Source organism: Schistocerca cancellata, chromosome 5 (assembly GCF_023864275.1).
Source record: "Schistocerca cancellata isolate TAMUIC-IGC-003103 chromosome 5, iqSchCanc2.1, whole genome shotgun sequence".
Classification (NCBI taxonomy): Eukaryota; Metazoa; Arthropoda; class Insecta; order Orthoptera; family Acrididae; genus Schistocerca; species Schistocerca cancellata.
The window spans coordinates 278,702,284-278,723,087 of NC_064630.1; positions in this window are offsets into that span (position 1 = coordinate 278,702,284).

Consider the following 20,804-nt stretch of genomic DNA (forward strand, 5'->3'; position numbering starts at 1 on the left):
TATACGCCCTCGCTCAAAGTCCGTCAACTGCACTACGGTTCACGTCCACGCTGTCGCGGCACGCTACCAGTGTTAAAGACTGCGATGGAGCTCCGTATGCCACGGCAAACTGGCTGACACTGACGGCGGCGGTGCACAAATGCTGCGCAGCTAGCGCCATTCGATGGCCAACACCGCGGTTCCTGGTGTGTCCGCTGTGCCGTGCGTGTGATCATTGCTTGTACAGCCCTCTCGCAGTGTCCGGAGCAAGTATGGTGGGTCTGACACACCGGTGTCAATGTGTTCTTTTTTCCATTTCCAGGAGTGTATATTAGAATACTACAGGATGGGTTTTCATTCTCATCTGCATTAACATAGATTCCTCTAGATTCAGATCAAGCTGCCATTCATTACACCTAATAGTAATCCCGTTTAAGCGATACTATATCTTTCTACAGTCACTCAATGACAATAATTTCCCTCACACTACAAAGTCATCATCAAATGGTTTCAGACTGCTGCTCACCCTATCTTTCAGATTATTTATGTACACAGAAAATAACAGCAGTCCTGTCACACATTCCTGGGGCACTTCTGACGATATGTGGAATGTTCCCTTTCCCCCCCGGTTCGCAAAATATCACGTGAGAAAAGGCCAAGTTGAGTGTCGCATGAGAGATGCTTTCTATATTCGTTCTCAATTCTCGACCGAAGCTTTTCTCTCTCAAGGAAATTTAATATATTCGGGTTAGACCATGCTCAAGAATTCCGCAACAAACCAGTGTTAAAAACTTGGTCTTTAATTTTGAGGGCCCATTCTTCTACTGTTTTTGTATACAGGAGTCACCTGCACTTTTGTCCAGTGGGTAGGGACCTCGCGCTGTTTTCAGGTGGTTACACTCCTTAAGGTTTGGTGCCGGGGTGGCCACTAAACAGTCCCACTCTACCAGTCCACTGAGTTGTGGCGTACAGATGGCGTTGCTCATTTCTATTAAAGAGAACTGCAGCTCCATCGTTTTACAGAAACATTACCTGACAGCAGCACACCTAATAGGATAGGCTAAACATCTTTGAGAATAATGAGGTAGATTCCTGTTGGGGGAGGGGGGGTGACGTTTATGGTCCGATCACATCTCAGCCCATATGTTCACACTGAACGTGTGTTGTATACTTCCACTCAGTTGCCCACTAGGATGAGTCTAAAACAAGTTCACAATGCTACCTTGAATGAATATACTTTCGTTGGAAAATAGCGTCCAAGTCAGTCAAGTCCGTAATGCTACCTCGAGTAAATATGCGCTTGGTTGACAGATCGCGGCAAAGTCAGGAATTGTGATTGAAGAATGGAGCACTGTAGATATCATTGGACAAACTGTACTCGATGAGGCTCGTTATTCGTTGATATTGTCTCTGCTTTATGCAGATGGTAAGAAAACAGATGCAGACATAACCACAGCCACAGACAGATGTTAGGTGGATATGCACTCTACACTTCTGCCACTTGGCGAGTACTGGTGGACGCTTCCCTTTCGAAGTGATGCAAGAAGTCCTGTTCAAAGCTAACTGATTGAACCACTGGCACACGTTTTCAACAACTAATTGTGGGCAGAAATGCAGAATAACTAATACATAATTCAGAAGGGCCACCATATGACCAGTAAATTTCTCAAAACCACATTCTACCGCTGTACCTACAGGAAAATGGAAAAGTATATAAATCTGCGTTAAGTCACAAAACTTTATTTACTTCATTACACACTTCCCTGGTTAACAAACATCATCATACATATGACACTATAGTTAAATTTTTACAGGTACATACACTACGTGATCAAAAGTATCCGGACACCCTCAGAAACATACGTTTTTCGTATTAGGTTCATTGAGATGCCGCCCATCGCGAGGTACTCTATATAAGCGCCTTAGCAGGCATCTGACATCGTGAGAGAGCAGAATGGGGCGTTTCGTGGAACTCACGGACTTCAAACGTGGCCGTATGACTGGTGTCACTTGTGCCATACGTCTGTACGTGAGATTCCCACACTCTTAAACATCCCCAGGTCCACTGTTTCCGATGTGACATTGAAGTGGAAACGTGAAGGGACACGTACAGCACAAAATCGTGCAGGCCTACCTCGTCTGTTGGCTGACAGAGACCGCCGACAGCTGAAGAGGGTAGTAATGTGTAATAAGCAGACATCTATCCAGACCAGCACACAGGAATTCCAAACTGCATCATGATTCACTGCAAGTACTATGACAGTTAGGCGGGAGGCGAGAAAACTTCGATTTTATGATCGAGCAGCTGCTCATAAGGCACACATCACGCCTGTGAATGCTAAACGACGCCTCACTTGATGTAAGGTGCGTAAACATCGGACGACTAAACCATAGAAAAACGTTGTGTGGAGTGACGAATCACAATGTGGCGATCCGATGGCAGGGTGTGGGTCTGGCGAATGCCCGGTGAACATCATCTGCCTGCGTGTGTAGTGCCAACAGTAAATTTCGAAGGCGGTGGTGTTATGGTGTGGTCGCGTTTTTCATGGAGGGGGCTTGCACCCCTTGTTGTTTTGCGTGACACTATCATAGCACAGGCGTACATTGATGTTTTAAGCACCTTCTTGCTTCCCATTGTTGAAGAGCAATTCGGGAGTGGCGATTGCATCTTTCGATTGAGCACTTTTTCATAATGCACGGCCTGTGGCGGAGTGGTTACACGACAATAACGTCCCTGTAATGGACTGGTCTGCACAGAGTCCTGACCTGAATCCTATAAAACACCTTTCGGATGTTTTGGAACGCCGACTTCGTGGCAGGCCTCACCGACCGACGTTGATACCTCTCCTCAGTGCAGCTCTCCGTGAAGAATGGGCTGCCATTCCTCAAGAAACCTTCCAGCACCTGATTGAACGTATGTCTGCGAGGCTAAGGGTGGGCCGACACCATACTGAATTCCAGCATTATCGATGGAGGGCGCCACGAACTTGCAAGTCATTTTCAGTCAGCTGTCCGGATACTGTTGATCACATAGTGTATTTCTTGCTGTGGCAAGGCTGAACACTTGCAGTGTCAGCAACCAATATCACACCAATGTTTTGGAGATAGCTATAGTGAACTTCCTACGGAACTTTGGCTTATATTAAATGTTTGTTTAGTGAACTTACAGAGAATCCAACCGGCCTTCTGTTTCAAGAAGTGACTTGTTTATGTTTTGTTTCAATCCACATCGGAGTAGACGTGTTGTTAATCTATGATAAATAAACTGTTCAATCACTGCTGTCTGGTAACACCGCGTGTCGATGTTGGCAGACATATCATTTGGTGACAAGTTTTGTGTTCACAACAACCTCATGCATGTTCTTTGATTTAGGTATTCGGTGCTTGCGTGTGTTTTCCGCTTGACAGTATGCTCATTATAATGTTGTTTACAACGTGATGGAACCGATGGTTCCCTCGGCTCAGATATTGTTACTACTCCAGCAAATGCAGTGCACCCTTTGATTCCCGATCGAGCATCACCTCCAGAAATCTCTCCGAGATCTACTCCACTGTCAGGGGTTTCCAGACGATGCCATCAGCTTTCCAACTGTCCGAAAAGAAGGTTGAACAGTGGGAAAAGTACATTACATGCATTGAGCAACATTTCCTGGCTCACACCCCTCACTCGATGACCAGCGGCTCACTTTCCTTTTTGCATACTTAGATCTGGACACTTTTCACTTATTACGACAATTAAAGCAGAAGGCGAAACCTAGTGCTTGTCTATATGACAAGTTGAAGACCAGTTTACGTGACTACTTTGACTCTCAAGTACACGTGGTGGCAGTCCACCACGAGTTATTTAGTTGTAATAAACTCCAAGGACGGCCATGCAGGAATGGATTTCGGAAGGCTGCGTTTAGTAAATCTGCTTTCTAGCACTGTCTTCGATAGTATCTCCATTGCTATCGCGCAGAGAAGGCATTGATTGTTTTTTGCCGCTAACATACTTCACATACGACCAGAATCTCTTTGGATTTTCTGTCAAGTTTTGAGACAAAGTTTCGCTGTGGAAACTGTTATAAACATCTCGCATTGAAGACCGTCGTAAATTTGGAACTTCTGTAAAGGATCGCGAATCTTGGAGATTTTGCGTCTCTTTAAATTTGGCATGTTTTTTTCGTTGTTTGTGCAACAGTGTTCTGACCCGTTTTGTGTACCAAGGAGGAATAGCTCCGTCGTTTGTTAATTTATTTGGTATAAATCCGTCAATTGCTGCCGATAGTACTTCTCTGAATTCAAGCCACATCTGGTCTACACTTATATCATTAATTTGGAAGGAGTGGAGATTCTTTCAGGAAGGTGTCAAGTGACTTTTTATCTTCTTTTTTGAATAGGTATATTTTTCGTTTATTTTTGGAGGATTTGGGGGTTACAATATTCAATCTCGCTACGACAAGGTTGTGTTCACTAATCTCTGTATCCGTTCTGATGCTCGTTATTAACTCAGGATTATCTGTTGCTAAGAGGTCAAGTGCGTTTTCACAACCGTTTACTATTCGCGCGTGGGCTCATGAGCTAACTGCTAGAAATAATATAGAGAATGCGTTTAGCACAATTTCGGCTGATGTTTTATGCGTACCTCCGGAATTTTCGCCAACATATCGAGGGTAAATTAAAGTCATCACCAACTACAATCGTATGAGTCGGGTATGAGTTTGAAATCAAACTCAAGTTTTCTTTTAACATTTCAGCAACTGTATCATCTGAATTGAGAGGTCGGTAAAAGGATCCAATTATTATTTTATTATGCCGACAATGATCTCTACCCATACTAACTCACAGGAACTATCTACTTCAATTTTGCGACAAGATAAACTACTTCTAGTGGCAACAAACACATCGCCAACCGCGTTTAGTCTATCCTTTCGGAACACCGTTAGGTTCTTCGCAAAAATTTCGGCTGAGTTTATCTCCGGCTTTAGCAAGCTTTCAGTGCTGTAACGATTTGAGCAAGACTGCTTTCTGTTAGCCATGGTCAGGGAATATTACAAGACTCACGAGGAAATTCTGAAGAAAATGGTTCAAATGGCTCTGAGCACTATGGGACTTAACATCTGAGGTCATCAGTCCCCTAGAACTTAGAACTACTTAAACCTAACTAACCTAAGGACATCCATGCCCGAGGCAGGATTCGAACCTGCGACCGTAGTAGTCGCGCCGTTCCGGACTGAAGCGCCTGGAACCGCTCGGCCACCGTGGCCGGCGAAATTCTGAAGAGATGGAAGGAGCTCTACTTATACTCTCAGGAGATTTTCAAAAACACTGTTGTTTGTAAACAAATATTGTAAATAATTAAAACATGTCTTCAATAAAAAAATTTACGTGTTATACTTTAACAAGTATTGTAAACAGTTAGAATAGTTTACAATAAAATGCTTTAGTTCTTACGCTTTGAAGTTTATTTTATTATCCCAACTACCACACAGTTTCTTATCAACTCCCTGAGCGAAGCCGGGAACCACAGATAGTGTATATAATATACAAATACCTATACAATAATACAAAATGGGAAAAAACTGTTAGCAAAAGTCTCGAAAAGTTCTTGACCGACTTATTTCAGATTTTTACACGATACTCTAACAAACATTCAAACGGGTCTCGGCTGTGCTGTGCTACGCTGCAAAAATGTGCCGTTTCGTTTCCTTTCTTGCAGTCAGTTTCAACTACGGTAGCTGGATGTTCAAAGCATTCGACTTGTTCTTTCTCTCATGTTCTGTTTTGTTTTTTTCCTCCCAGTTGGTTTTATTACAAAACAGCAATGTTGTATTTTTGGCTTATCGGCTTTTGATTAGGATATAAATCGTCCGAAACTTTGTAATCCACCCATTTGCAGATTAAAACTATGAGAAATATTTTCATTGGAGCTACTATCCTGACAGATGAAGCAGCAGGAGAGTTCTCTCATATCCCTTACACCAATGACTTCAACCGATTTACCGAATTATTTTATGAGACCTCAATTCCCAATCAAGGTTTCTTGGGCAATAGCAAAAAACAAGGCGCAAAGTCAGCGAGAGGGGTGAAGAGAAGGTGGGCAGAGGGAAGGATTGGGGAAGGAAAAGGACATAGAGATGGGAAAGAGGAGATGGACAGAGAGAAGGGGGAGGAGGAGGAGGTGGAGATGGATAAGGGAAGGAGGCGATGAACAGAAAGAGGGGGATGAGGTGACGGCCAGAGAGGCGGGAAGGAGGACGATATGGAGCAAGAGAGGAGAGAGGAGGAGGTGGACAGAGAGGAAGAAGCAGGTTACGACGTATATCTTTTTCCCATACATGTTTAGTAATTACAGAACGATGAGGGGTTTGGTAGTATTCTTATATAAATGAAAAAATACGTAAGCGCTAGTAAAAACAACCTTCGGAGCTAAAAATACTTTGGGAGGGTAAGAAATTTTCGGCTATTTTATTGATTAGAATTTTAAAAATGGAGACTCTTTGATTATTAGAAGAAAATGAAGAAGGGTACAAAGTTTTGCACTTTGGTAAAGTTAAACAGGAAGATCATTTCGAGAGTTATTTATGAAGGCTTATTAGGAAACACTTTCTGTCGTTGTTGTTCTATTTATATGCGTGAGATATACCTTATGGACTGGGTGCGGCATGGAGAATGGTAGCGCCGCCCTTGACGTCATGCCAAGTGCAGCAGAGAGACTGGAGCGCCATATATTGCTTCAGGGAAGATATATATATTTCAATAATGTTAATATATACTGAAAGTTCCTGTAATAGCGTTTTTATTTTACATGTTTGAATGGCATTGTCTGAACTGGTTTTCAGTCTAACACAAAAACGCATGATAATCCCATACCTGATGTATAGCCAACGTGTATTAAAGTCCGATTTTAACTCCAAGTTGTCAGAAGAGTGTTTTAGTAGCCGTTTCAAGAAGTCGGAAGTTCGACGTCTGCTATAGGGTAGATGTGTAATTTATATTCATATCGGGTCTCCAGCCGGAACATAACGTCTTACAATATTTCGGCGGGCCACCTCGCCGCCACTTTCAAGTGAGTAAGCTATCACACATGATCGCCGGAACCGAAATGAAACCGCGGTGGCGGCTCTTTTATACACCGCCTGTAGGTCTACTGTGCATGCGCGAACGTAACTGCACTCTAGCGCAAAGCGCAACAGCGCACAGGTGGTGAAAACTCGCGGAAACGATAAATCGATATCAGTCACAGTTGACACCTTTTGATGTTAAAATCAAATATCGTTGTTTCTTAATGTCAAGCAAAACATGGTTTCAACTCTTACTTAAAGGACACCTCTTATCTCCGTTTACAATACTGTCAGATAGCAGGGTTTAATAGCTTCTTTCACTACACAGTCCCAATAGCAGCCAAGGGCAACCACTTGTGTCTCATCGTACATTTTATGTCCAGTAATACAGTGTTCCTCAACTGGAGTAAACGCGTGAGGCGACGGTGCTCCAGGCATCGATTCTTTACCGTATGAATCGTCTGTCCAACATAGGCGTTCGCGCACTGGCAGGGAATTTTGTAAACATCAAGCTTCCTCAAACCCAAATCATCCTTCACTGAGCCCAACAGCGCTCTAGTCTTCGGACGGAATACATTTTGCCACCGAATCGCTTTAAAATTCTTCCTATTTTTGAAAATATGCTTCCCGCGAAAGGTAGGAATGCCACCGATTTGATTGTACTTTCTCTTGGTACCCACGAAGGTCCAGTCTGTAGAGCACGACGGATCTGATTGTCCGTATAACGATTGTGCTTGAACACTGCTTTTAGATTACCTATTTCTTGTATGAAACTGTCTGCATCTGAGATAGCACAAGCTCTTTCTTCCAATGTACATAGGGCCCCTTTGCGTTGGTACGATGGAAGACAACTTGAAGCATGAAGCTATTGGTCCGTATGCGTGAGCTTACGATAAACACTGTGTCCTAAAGTTCCATCATCCCTCCTGTAGGACAAGACATTTAAGAATGGAAGTTTTCCATCCTTTCAAACTTCCATTGTGAACTTAATATTGGGATGCAGAGAACTAAAATGATCTAGGAAATGCTCCAGAACATCCCTCCCATGTGCCCATACAATAAACGTATAGTTGACGTATCTCCAAGGAAAACGTGGTTTTAAGAACACCGTCTTCAGTATCAAGTCCTCAAAATCTTATAAACAAATTGTCGACTTTATTAATAATTATAATACATAGTTACATCACCAGTTAGAGTTACATTTTCAGCAAGTACACCAAGTCCTTTCATCCGTACATGTATTTTTTCATCATTACTAACTTTACGACAGGAGAGGGTATACAATGTAAAAGGCATATTACTATATACATAACTAGGTCTAGACTGGGACTTAGCATCTATTCCACAATGCCCCCCCCCCCCAATAGCTACTCCGTCAGGTTGTTCAAAGTATTTTTCCTTAAATAAAAAATATATCGACGTCAACACATACGATTTGCCCAAGGTACACAAGCAAGGCGTTTCTCTTCAGCCTATTGTTAGCAGTTTGGATGCTCCTACTTACAGCTTGGCCAAGTATTTAGCATCTATTCTCAGCTCCCATGTCGGAAAATGCGAACATCACATTTCCAGTTCTTTGGTTTTTATTCATCAATCAGACTATTCTCAAAATAATCCCAAGTCCGACCACTGAACTGGACAACGAATAACGCAATAAATCTGAGCCATCACCAACCGATTTCCACCATCTCCTCTGTAAACCACACAGGATCCCATCCTAAAGCTGCACAGTTCGAATTTTCACTGAAACTAAACCCAATTTATTCTCTTCTAATATCCCTCTTCAGGTTAGACTCGTCCGTTACACACCTCCAACTAACCAGTTGCTCCACACTCTGTTAGGAGGCCTTTTCAGAAAGAGCCCGTGTCAGATCGCCGAACAGCAACACCCACCTCGAAAACTGGCAATATTGATGTTTCTCACGCCCGTGTAAGGGAAAACACTTCTGAAAAGTTTCTGAATGTTCCATACACAGAAAACAGTTTCACTGGCCCCTGACTACAAACTTCCGAAATAAGCCTCCAGACCACCTCCGCCCCAGAGGGCGCCACTCGCCTCCCTCACCCTATCGGTGCCACCGCCTGATTCTTCTATTTTAAAGCTCCATAACGTTCTTTTCTCATGCAGATGTTTCGGTCAGTCACCCTCCAGAGCAAAAATCAGGCACCACAGTCGGCCTCTGCAATTTCCTGCTAAACTCACAGTACTACAGTAAAGTGCTGCTACCTGCCAACGACTTCAGAAGCTTGTTCCCCAAAGGCAGCACCAATCAAACTGTGCGAAATTTATTCTCCTTTGAAGACCACCTGTCAGGCCAGGCCGCAACATATTAGCTGGATAGTGGAACCTTTATTTTCCGGCTAGATTATATCCGTAGTTCCCCTGTCACTAGGAAACGGCCGCCGTCGCTCACAGTAACGGCCAGCACACTACGACGGTCGTGGCCCGTAAACGACCCGTCACAAGCTACTGCTGATGCATATGGTTGTTGCAGACAATAAACTGAAAGATGCTCATTATGTCTCATTCTGAAACTTTGGCCTATGTATGAATGGTTGACAGTTGATCTTAATACATTCCAGAATGCAGCAGTTTGTCCGTTTGATTTTGTTTGTTGTGCAACTAGAGCGATAGTTCTAGCACAAAACTAAGATTTATATTGAAATGTTTGGAAATATTTGGTATTTTATATGACAGTTTGCCAACAAATTCTAAAATGGTGTGTATCTTCTTGTTGCAGTCAGTCGTGCGTAATTTGCAGCTACTGTGTCATTCTTTTTTGAAATGGTTTGATAAAGGGAATCTATTGTATTTGATATGTGTTCATTACTTTGGCAATTTATTTCATGATATTTATTTGTGTTTGAAAATCTGGCTTAGAAAACTGTATATTTTAGCACTCTGTATATTACGGATCTCAAAGTAGCAAGTTTATATGTATTATCGTTAATATCTTTCTTCTGTATAATGCTTACCTAGACATCCAGGAAATTTATAGTCTGATTTTGTTCATGTTACACTGTAAATTTATTGCCTTAGTGTTGGTAATTGACCAACTCGCATGTCTTATTGATGTCTTCATCTCTACCTTATACAAGCAATACAGTATCCTCTACATGACTGCAGTAATAGATATTATTTTTGATTAGAGGATGGCCAGCAACAGTAACTTCAAATTACGTTCTACTGATAACTATATTTCTGTGGTTACTTCTGAATTTTAAATAGGAACTAGTTCCAACACCATGTACGTCGGTGAGACAGTTCGATTTCATACATAGGATTTTCTTTTACAGTGCTCAAAAGTAAGAAGCGCAGAAAAATTTTAAGTACAAATTTTCTCGCAAATTAACAACTCATTCTGCACGTTCTAACTACCCTCAAGAGACACCATTCTCTGCAGACTGCTGCAAACGCGCGGGCCTGTAGGATCTAACGTCTTTTTTGTACTTCCGCACGGTTTTCCATGTTAACTTCTCCACAGTGGAAGACGTGTCAGTTCCTTGTTCGTTTTGGTGTTTCACGAGGATATATTCTGCTCCTGCGTTTTCTGCAACCACGGGGATATGCCAGCTCCATCGCGAAAATGGCAGAGGCGAGAGTCAGGCCAGCTGATAGCAGCCAGAAAGCAGGCTGAAAGGAAAAATATCGATTACAATCTTGATTACTATTTACATTACAGTAAATATTGTATTCTATGACAAGAAGTAAGTCCTTGTGTTAAGGTTAGAACAAGTAGGGATCTCCGTAGTGTGAATTGCTAAGAACTGGTAGTCAGTAACGTAACGCGATAAGAACTTACGTGACCATTGATAGATGTTACAGAAAAACGATCTACGCTAATGAAAACGAGCGATAGTGATAGCGCAATCTATTGTTTGTCCTATTCAAGTGCTTGGGCTCCTCTGGCAGTTCGTAATAAAGTAACTGAAGCTAAGAGATTTATTTCAACCAGCTCACTATGCAGTTTTGATTTCAGTGATTTTGATTTTCCCTTATCCCCTACTTTACAATGCATTTGAAATACTGAGCTGAATTAAGCAATTACACATATTGTTTTGGTTTAATGAAACTAGGAAATAGGAAAAATAATTACGCACTGGAAGGGTCAAACCTGCGATTTACCACCGCCAGTGACACTTCTACTCACACTTGGCAGAACTGTATACAGCTGTGTATGTGGGTATGTATTCCTTAGTCGTGTATGTTGACCGCAATGCCACGCTTAAAAGTGCAGGGCATGTGATCTTCGTGTTGTACCACAGGGAGGGGTAAATAAAAGTGGCCCAGATGAGTGGATACGATTGGACATGAATCTGTGGCAGGATTAACGGACCTTCAGTTACTTCCAACGAGATGGCGCAACTGGCCATACAGCCGGCCGAACGTGGAACACGTTTACACAGTCCTCATGCCTGACAGAGTTGTTAGCGGAGGTGAGTGTGGTCGCGGCCCTAGCTGGCCACCCAGGTCATCTGATCCGGCAGTGTGCGATTATTTTGTGTGGGGAGTCCTCGAGTCTGAGGTGTATCGCAACAACCCTCATAGTCTTCAAGAACTGCAAGAGAAAATTTCGGATAAGATTGTAGCAATTCCGGCAGTCCAGCTTCGATCTGTCTTCAGCAACTTGCTGACCAAGGCCAAAAAGTAGCAATGGCAGTCACTTTCAAAATTTAATATAGTCAAGTTAGTACTGTATTTCCTTTCCTCTGCTGTGTTTCTTTGCACCCTGGAACTCTCTTCTCTGTACCACTTTATATATCCCACCCTGTGCTTACGATAATGTATCCAAGTCTGTTGTCCAACAGCACACGCACTAACTAACTGGTAATCAAGAAATGGTTTCACATATTGTAAATGTGTATTAGTCTCAGCTAATTATGACGAATTAAAATTTATGCTGGACCAAGACTTGAACTTAGATTTCCCACTTTTCATGAGTGGTCGCCTTAACTATTTTCTTTGGTGTGTATGTATGAGCGAGAGAGAGAAAGGGAGAGAGAGTGTGTGTTGGTGCACCTATTTCCTTACCTAACTAATTTTAAATTCGCGATTATATCGCAGCTGGTCTAATTAATTTTAATCTCCAAAAAAAAAAATGAAACGAAAATCGTATCTTCGCTTACTTGACATCGCCGCTCTTACTCTACCATAAAAAAATGAGCTATCCCTCGTCAGGCATAGCTCCCAACTATGCCCAAAACTTCTCCCAAGGCGATAGGGTCCACAGGTCTATAAATTTTATTTATTTATTTATTTTTTAATTACATAATTATAGCTAGTAAATGTTCTCGAATGAAAATTCTGTAAAGCAGGATGTTACAAAAACAATGTGATTCAAAGGATGAACTAAAGTAACTTCGTATATCACTTGTGCTACGTCATCTAAAAGAATTTTTCTTCAGGAAATGGTGCAACTGGAGTGTCCACTGCAATTGGCGGTTTCTATCTCCAACAATGCCGTATAAAACATATACAACAGAGTAATGCTGCATTGCAAATGTCTCAATGAAACTAGCTTTCCATGAATCAGCCAGTCTCTTTCCTTCCTCAGACTTGCAATTCAGGTCATTCTGCCTTCGATGGCCGGCCGCGGTGGTCTAGCGGTTCTAGGCGCTCAGTCCGGAACCGCGCGACTGCTACGGTCGCAGGTTCGAATCCTGCCTCGGGCATGGATGTGTGTGATGTCCTTAGGTTAGTTAGGTTTAAGTAGTTCTAAGTTCTAGGGGACTGATGACCTCAGAAGTTAAGTCCCATAGTGCTCAGAGCCATTTGAACCATTTTTTTTGTCTTCGATGTGCCGCGCGGAACGTGTCACTGAGCCTAACACTCCCCAATTGAAGGTGGGCGGAGCGAGGGGACCGGGGGGGAGGGGGGGTACGAAAACAATGCGCAAATAATTTGCAAGGATTGTAGGTTACCTCTGTGTGCGTCCAAGAGCGTTGTGAGGGTTTCTCAGGTACCACGAGTAATCAAGCTGCACTTTCTCCCCTTCGCCGAATATGTAGTCGATGGTCAATCCCTAGAATCATGTAAGCGCATGATATTTTGAAAGAAGGAAGTAGTAATCATCCGGACACTTCGACTGAGGTAGACTATAACGTGCACTCCCATGCAGTCCAGGGACATGAGTTCTCGGAACACTGTAAGCCAGCGGGTCATCATGATGTCATTGAAGTTCCGATAAAAGTCGACTGGTAATCCACTGGGCCCTGGAGACTTGATCGCTCCTTTGTCCAAGGTGTCCTCTACCTTCTCAGATTAGACTTCGTGCAGTAATGCCGTAGCCGTTGCTGGGACGATAGTGCGTGTCAACTGTTGTATCGCTTCTGCAGTGTCCTCGTCTTCTTAGGTTCTTTCATGGTAAATATGACGAAAATATTCCTCAATGGCTTTCACTATGGTTGCTTCTGTCGTGTGTGTGTAACTGTCAGCGGTGTCGGGGTACGTCTGCCATAATATGGTGCAATATGGGAACCTACGCGGCCGTTCGGTCGTGTTATCACGAGCGGACTATGACGCCTTCTAATCGGCGCTTCGTCAACAATCGTATGTGAGCGTTGATTCGGTGTCGTTCTCGTTGTCTGTCCGGCGATTTGGTGGGGGGGGGGGGGGGGGGAAGGGGGGAGGGCGTTTGTGCGTCAAGGTTCCTGAGCGCCACGCTGTAAAAGCCCACGGTCTGCTAGTGCCACGCAGTCGTGTCCTTACCAAACTGCATAAGTGTCTTTGAGGATTGCTGGTTTTGTGCAGTGGTATCGAGAGTGACGTCTTTCGCAGCTGGCCCTCGTTGCGGCGACTTGTCGACGGCTATCCGGGTCCTGGGGGTGTATTACATTCATCTTCCGAAGGTCGCTATTTTGACAGACTTGTCGAGAGCAGATATAGCCACTATGATCAGAGGAGACCAGAGGCCATCGTTAGGCGGCCACCATTCCATGTATAAGACCTTATGACATATAAATGCTACCCAGTCGGCTCGCTGAATGAATGGTAAGGTGCGTGTGTCCAGAGCTGTCGCCGTGCACCTTTTCCCACGTGTCGCACCAAGTGAAGATCGTGAATCACCTTAACCAGTTCCATACAAGGCGTGGAGTGCAAGATTTGGTCCTTGGAATGAAGGACGCAGTTAAAATTGCCGGTGAAGACGCTGTGTTTGTATCGTCCTAGGAAAAGGATGGCAATGCCAGCGGAGTAGAGCCTGGCCCGGTCACGACGTTTGGTAGTGTCCGACGGCGAATAAACGTTAATGAATCAGGTGTTCTTGTATGGAGGGGAGATTTGTGATGTCGGCAGCTTCGACAAAGTCAATCAGGTATCTATCGGATCACCAGGCATCATGTACGTTGAGTAACCATAAAAGTTTGGGACTGCGTCCGTTCACCCTTCTTGCAGGAATGCAAAGTCGACTCTTTCAGCTCATATTTGTTCTCTCACGAAGTGGATCTTAGCAGGAAAGCTACCCATGTTGATATTCATCGTCGCCAAGCAGTAAGCACGCACTGAAGTGGATTGGCAGGGTTATCCTTGGTGGAGAGAAGCGGACGTAACGAATGACGTAATACCCCACCGATTGTGCCCTCCCATCGCTGTTCAGAACTCAGGAGATCGTGGATCAGAATCCTGTCCTGTCTCTACGACCTTGGCACACAACGAGGGCATGAAAATCTTTTCAAATTGGATATTGTCTTGCACCATGGTCTAGGGGTGGCGTCTTTGTTCAGTAATCAAAACGTCCTCGATCCCAGGCTCGAAACCCACTACTGCATAAATTTTGATTGATAATCAGCATTGACGGCCGAAGACTTCCGGCATAAGAAGTCACCCTCATTCTGCCAACGGCGTTGTCGAAGATGGCGCAGATGCAGACCAGGGCACTCTCCTGTCCTTTGGGTCGGAAACTGCCCCTAAAGGCGGAAGAATCAGCAATGATCAACGGGACGAGGATGCAGAAGGCAATGGAAATCACTGCATTAAAGACACACACAACGTGTATCCACAGGACATGTAGCGTGTAATAGAAAAAGTGTCATTATGATATCTCGATTGGCAAAAGATTCCGGAACAGTCCCCCAATCGGATTTCCGGAAGAGGGATGGAAGGGAAGGTGGCCATGAAAAAATAACTGAATAACCAACGAAAGGACAACGTTCAACGAGTCGGGGCGTGTAGCGTCAGAAGGTTGAATGTGATAAGGAAACTAGAAAATCTGAAAAGCGAACTTCAAAGGCTCAATCTAGATTCTAGATATAGCAGGGGTCAGTGAAGTGAAATGGAAAGAAGACAAGAATTTCTAATCATATGAAAATAGGGTAACAACAACAGCAACAGAAAATGGTATAATTGGCGTGGGATTCGTTATGAATAGGAAGGTAGGGCAGAAAGTGTGTTACTGTCAACAGCTCAATGACAGGGTTGTTCTTATCAGAATCGGCAGCAAACCAACACCGACAACAATAGAAGGTGAGGCCACATTCGTCTGCAATAAAGATACAAGTGGTACATAAAACTACCTTGCAGTATTTTTTACATTCACCTGTGACAGATCTTAGAACATATTCTGAGTTCAAACAGAGTAAGTTACCTCGAACAGAATGACCTTTATGCCAGGTATACATACCAACGTCGCAAGCTGAAGATCAAAACATAGAAAAAGTAGATGAAGATATTGAAAGAATAACACAGTACGTAGAGGGAGATGTAAATCTGATAGTCATGGAGGACTGGAATAAGTTGTAGGGGAAGATGTAGAAGAAAAGCTTACAGCAGAATATGGGCTTGGGTCAAGGAATGAGAGAGGAAAAAGACTAAGTGAGCGCCGTGATAAATTTCAGCTAGGAATAGCAAATATCTTGTTCAGGAGTCACAAGAGGAAGAGCTATACTTGGGGAAGGTCAGGTGATACGGGAAGATTTCAGTTAGATTACATCATGATCAGACAGACTTCCGTCAGATACTGGATTGTAAGGCATACCCAGGAGCAGATACAGTCTTGGATCACAATCTAATAGAGTAGGCTGAAGTTTGAGCGATTACCCAGCAAGAATCAATACGCAAGGAAGTGGGATATGGAAGTACTAAGAAACGACGAGTTCGAAGTTCCCTAAGGCTATAGATATAGCAATACGGAGTAGCTCAGTACGCGGTGCAGTTGAAGAGGAATAAACATCTCTAACAAAAGCTGGAATGGAAAAGGTAACTGCGTAGAAGCCATCGCTAACAGAAGAAATAGTTCAGTTAATCGATGAAAGAAGGAAATACAAAAATGTTCAACGAAATTCAAGAATACAGAAATACAACTCGCTGAAGAATGAAATAAATAGGAGTGCAAGAAAGCTTAGACGAAATGGCTGCATGAAAAATGTGAAGAAATCGAAAAAGAAACGATTGTCAGAAGGACTGACTCAGCGTGTACAGCATATAGGAAAGTCAAAACAACCTTCCGCGAAATCAGAAGTAAAGGTGGTAACATGAGTGCAACAGGAATCCAACTGTTAAATGCAGAGGAGAGAGCGGATAGGTGGAAAGAGTAAACTCAAGGCCTCCATGAGGGGGAAGATTTGTCTGAGGTGATAGAAGAAGAAACAGGAGTCGATGTAGAGGAGATAGGAGATCCAGTATTAGAATTTAAGAGAGCTTTGGAGGACTTAAGATCAAATAAGGCAAAAGGGATAAATAACATTCCATCAGAGTTTCTAAAAACATTGGGAGAAGTGGCAATAAAACGACTAATTACTTTGGTTTGCAGAATGTATGAATCTGGCGACATACCATCTGACTTTCGGAAAAATATCATCCATACGATTCCGAAGACAGCAAGTGCAGACAAGTGCGAGAACTGTCGCACAGTCAGCTTAACAGTTAATGCATTCAAGTTGCTTACAAGAATAATATACGGAAAAATGTAAAAGAAAATTGAGGATGTTTTAGATAACGATAAGTTAGGCTCTAGGAAAGGTAAAGCCACCAGAGAGGCAATTCTGACTTTGCAGTTGATAATGGAATAAAGACTAAAGAAAAGTGAAGACAGGTTCATGGAATTGGTCTGCCTGGAAGAAGCGTTCGATAATGTTAAATGGTGCAAGATGCTCGAAATTCTGAGAAAAATAGGGGTAAGTTATAGGGAGAGACGGATAATATACAATATGTACAAGAGCCATGGGGGAATAAGAAGAGTGGACGACCAGGAACGAAGTGCTCCGATTAGAAAGGGTATTAGACAGGGATGTAGTCTTTCCACCCTACTGTTCAATCTGTACATCGAAGAAGCAATGATGGTAATAAAACAAAGGTCCAGGAGTGGAATTAAAATCCAAGGTGAAAGGATATCAACAATACGATTCGCTGATGATATTGGCATCCAGAGTAAAAGTGAAGAAGAATTGCGTGATCTGTTGAATGGAATGAACAGTCTAATGATTACAGAATATAGTTTTAGAGTAAATCGAAGAAAGAAAAAAGTGATGAGAAGTAGCAGATATGATAACAGCGAGAAACGTGACATCAGGATTGATGGTCACGAAGCAGATGAAGTTAAGGAATTCTGCTACCTAGACAGAGGAATAACCAATGACAGACGGAGCAAGGTGGACATCAAAAGCGGACTAGCACTGGCAAAAAGGCTATTCCTGACCAAGAGAAGTCTACTAGTGTCAAACATAGGCTTTAACTTGAGGAAGAAATTTCTGAGAATGTACGAGCATTTGGAGCACAGCATTGTGTCGTAGTGAAACATGTACTGCCGGAAAATCGGAACAGAAGAGAATCTAAGCATTTGAGACGTGGTGTTACAGACGAATGTTGAACATTAGGTGGACTGATAAGGTTAGAAATGAGGAGGTTCTGTACAGAATCGGAGAAGAAAGGAATATGTGGGAAACACTGACAAGGAGAAGGGACAGAATGATAGGACGTCTGTTAAGACATCAGGTACTAGAGGACTAGAGGAAGCTGTAGAGGGCAAAAACTGTAGAGGAAGACAAAGATTGGAATACATCAAGCAAATAATTAAGGACGTAGGTTACGTGTGCTACTCTGAGATGAAGTGGTCGGCATAGGAGAGGAATTCGTGGCGGGCAGCATAAAACCAGTCAGAAGACTGATGACTCAAAAAAAAAAAAGAAAGGAAATGGTCGTGTTGGTTGATAGGAAGGGACCATGCGGCTTCTCAGCCTGCACTGGAACCTTCCTGTTCATCACTCTTCGCCGGAGAGAACTGGCAGACGGACTTCCGCCGCCCTGTCGTCCATTTTGCAGGAGTGGTGACAGTGGTAATCGTGTCAGCCACGTGATCGGCGTCTTGCAGGGTCAGTTCTTTTCCGCCTGTAAGTAGCAGCTGCCATGTTCCGATAGTGGCGTGCGATGTCGCTTTCAACGTTTCGGTGAACCGTGTTTTCGCGTGTCGCCTTCCGTGTCGGACAACTGCATTAACTTACACCTCGCTGCGCACAAAGGCTTCTGTTGGTACGGAAAGAGAATCGATTGCCATCCTGCTGTCGGTGGTACCTGCAGTTCTCGGTAGTATAGATGGCGCTGTGCGGAGTTCTGCCACTGGCCAGGCTGAATGATCGACCAGGCCTCGGTCTGCGGAGGGTGGTTCCGGACAGACGGAGACGTCTTGAGCGCCGCCATGCAAGTTACTGGGAAGATTATCGGTATCGGTTGAGATGCCACATCGTGAGGCGGAAGTTGTGTGGTCTGACGTTGGAGGCGCTCTGAATGTCGGTGACCTTCCTTGCCGCATCCGGAAACGTTTTAGGCTGGCTGTCATAAGTAACTATGGCCCAGCAGCCTCCTTTTGGAGGTATGATGGTACGTGTCGTCGGTGCCCACTGTGCACCTAGCGTAATCTGTTAAGGACTGGATATGTCTTAAATTGGGTCCATGTTTCTGCCAAGTGCTGCGTACGGGTGGAACACAGACATCGGAAGTTCGGGGGTTAGTAGCCCCATTTCAGCAAGGTCAGTTGGTCAGTTGCGACGTTGCCAACATTTCTGTCTGCGTGGCAGGAGTTCTTGTTACATTTCTCGAATAACCCTATTGCATGAAGCGTCAGCCGAAAGAAGCGAACAAGGCGAGCGCTCTCGCGCTGCAAGTGGAAGCACACAGCACATCCTCTCTGCCTGGCTGCTAAAGCCGGACTGCGACCACTTCGGCTATCCGAGCATGCCTCTCACTCCCAGTCCAAACCTCCATATGCCACACAGTCACACTCCAAATGCACGCACATTGGTGACACTAACCTCAGGAAGACAAATGTTACTTTGTGTCGTCGTTTTACACACAGACACAGACACAATCGCCATTAATGAGGTAACTAGTAATGATTAATCAAGTAGTCATTAAAAATAACAGCCTCGTGGAAACTTTTTGCTTGAAATCTGTCGAGGCTGTGGTGCCCACCCAAAAAAAGACAGTCGGTTACATTAAAGACAGAAAATTTTGATAACAATCAAGAAAGTGTTACTTCACTAAATAATTGTTCGAGCGCAAAAATATACGCCAAGTGGCGGAGATTTTTGTCTATCGCCTCTGTCCTTCTGTTGATCGAAGATCACAAAATCCTAAGGTAAAAAATATGTGGACTTGTAACACAGACATCTTACACGTCTGTTATGAGTTACTGTAAAACTTTTCAAATTTCTGTTTGTTTCCCCCACGTTTCACCTCTGCTACGTATTATTTCCAGTGTCCATTTGATCGATCTGCTATTCTCTCGCACTGTGTTCTTCATATTAGTTGAAAAACCGGTGTTTCCGTTAAAAATAAAGTTGGTAGGATATCTGAATAGCTGATCGTTATCATGGAATATAACAAAACAAAGAAATTCTCTCCCTCCACCTTTATTTATTGGTTTTTTAAAAAAGAAAATCATTCATTCAACCAGGTTCTGTTTGTGTAGTTAGACTCCAGCAAGTAAGGACACACATTTTTATCACTCTCACCCGTGTCCAAATTGAGATCGCTTCCGGGACATCTGAGTTAAGAGGCAACGGTGGTGAGGACAAGTTTTGGTTGTTGGAGAAAACGTGAATATTAACAAAAATGAGTGTGAAACTTTCCCTTAGCGCTGAACTATGATCTACAGTGAAACTTCCTGGTAGATTAAAACTGTGTGTCGGACTGGGCCTCGAACACGGGACCATGCTTTTCGCCGACAATTTTCTTATCGAATGAGCTATCCATACACCACTCACGACCTGCGCTCTTGGTTTTACAACAGAGTGGAAGATTCATTCTGGAAACAATCCCCCTGAGCTGTGGATACGTTATGCTTCCACAAGGCGTGTAGGAGAACGTCGGGGAAGTCTGGGAGGTAGGAGAGAGTTTCTGCCTGAAGTAAATCTCTGAGAAGTGTTACTAAACTAGTGACAGCATTGCCCATCACAGGCAAGGTTATGGGTTCGTTTCCAGCCCTGGGACCATATTTTAGCTGCTATCCTGTTTCAGAAATGTGCAGGATGCATACTGATTTGCATAAACGTCAATATAAACAAGGACCGGAGTGACGTACTCTAGAAGCTATGTAAGTAAACAACGAACTTCATTTTCTTCGAAAAAGTCACTTTTCAACCGCAAAAATGAATCAGCTTATCAGAGTATAACAATGCGGTCTCAAAGAGTCTGACAGCAAAGGCGAAAACAGTGAGAGATGAAGAATGGATGTGTGAGGGGATCCGAAACCCCAGCCCCTTTATCATTAAAAATGTCCGCTGGTAGTGTTCAGAAAATATCATGTTAACATTGTAACAGATTAATGAGTTACTTTGAAAACCACTTCCTTC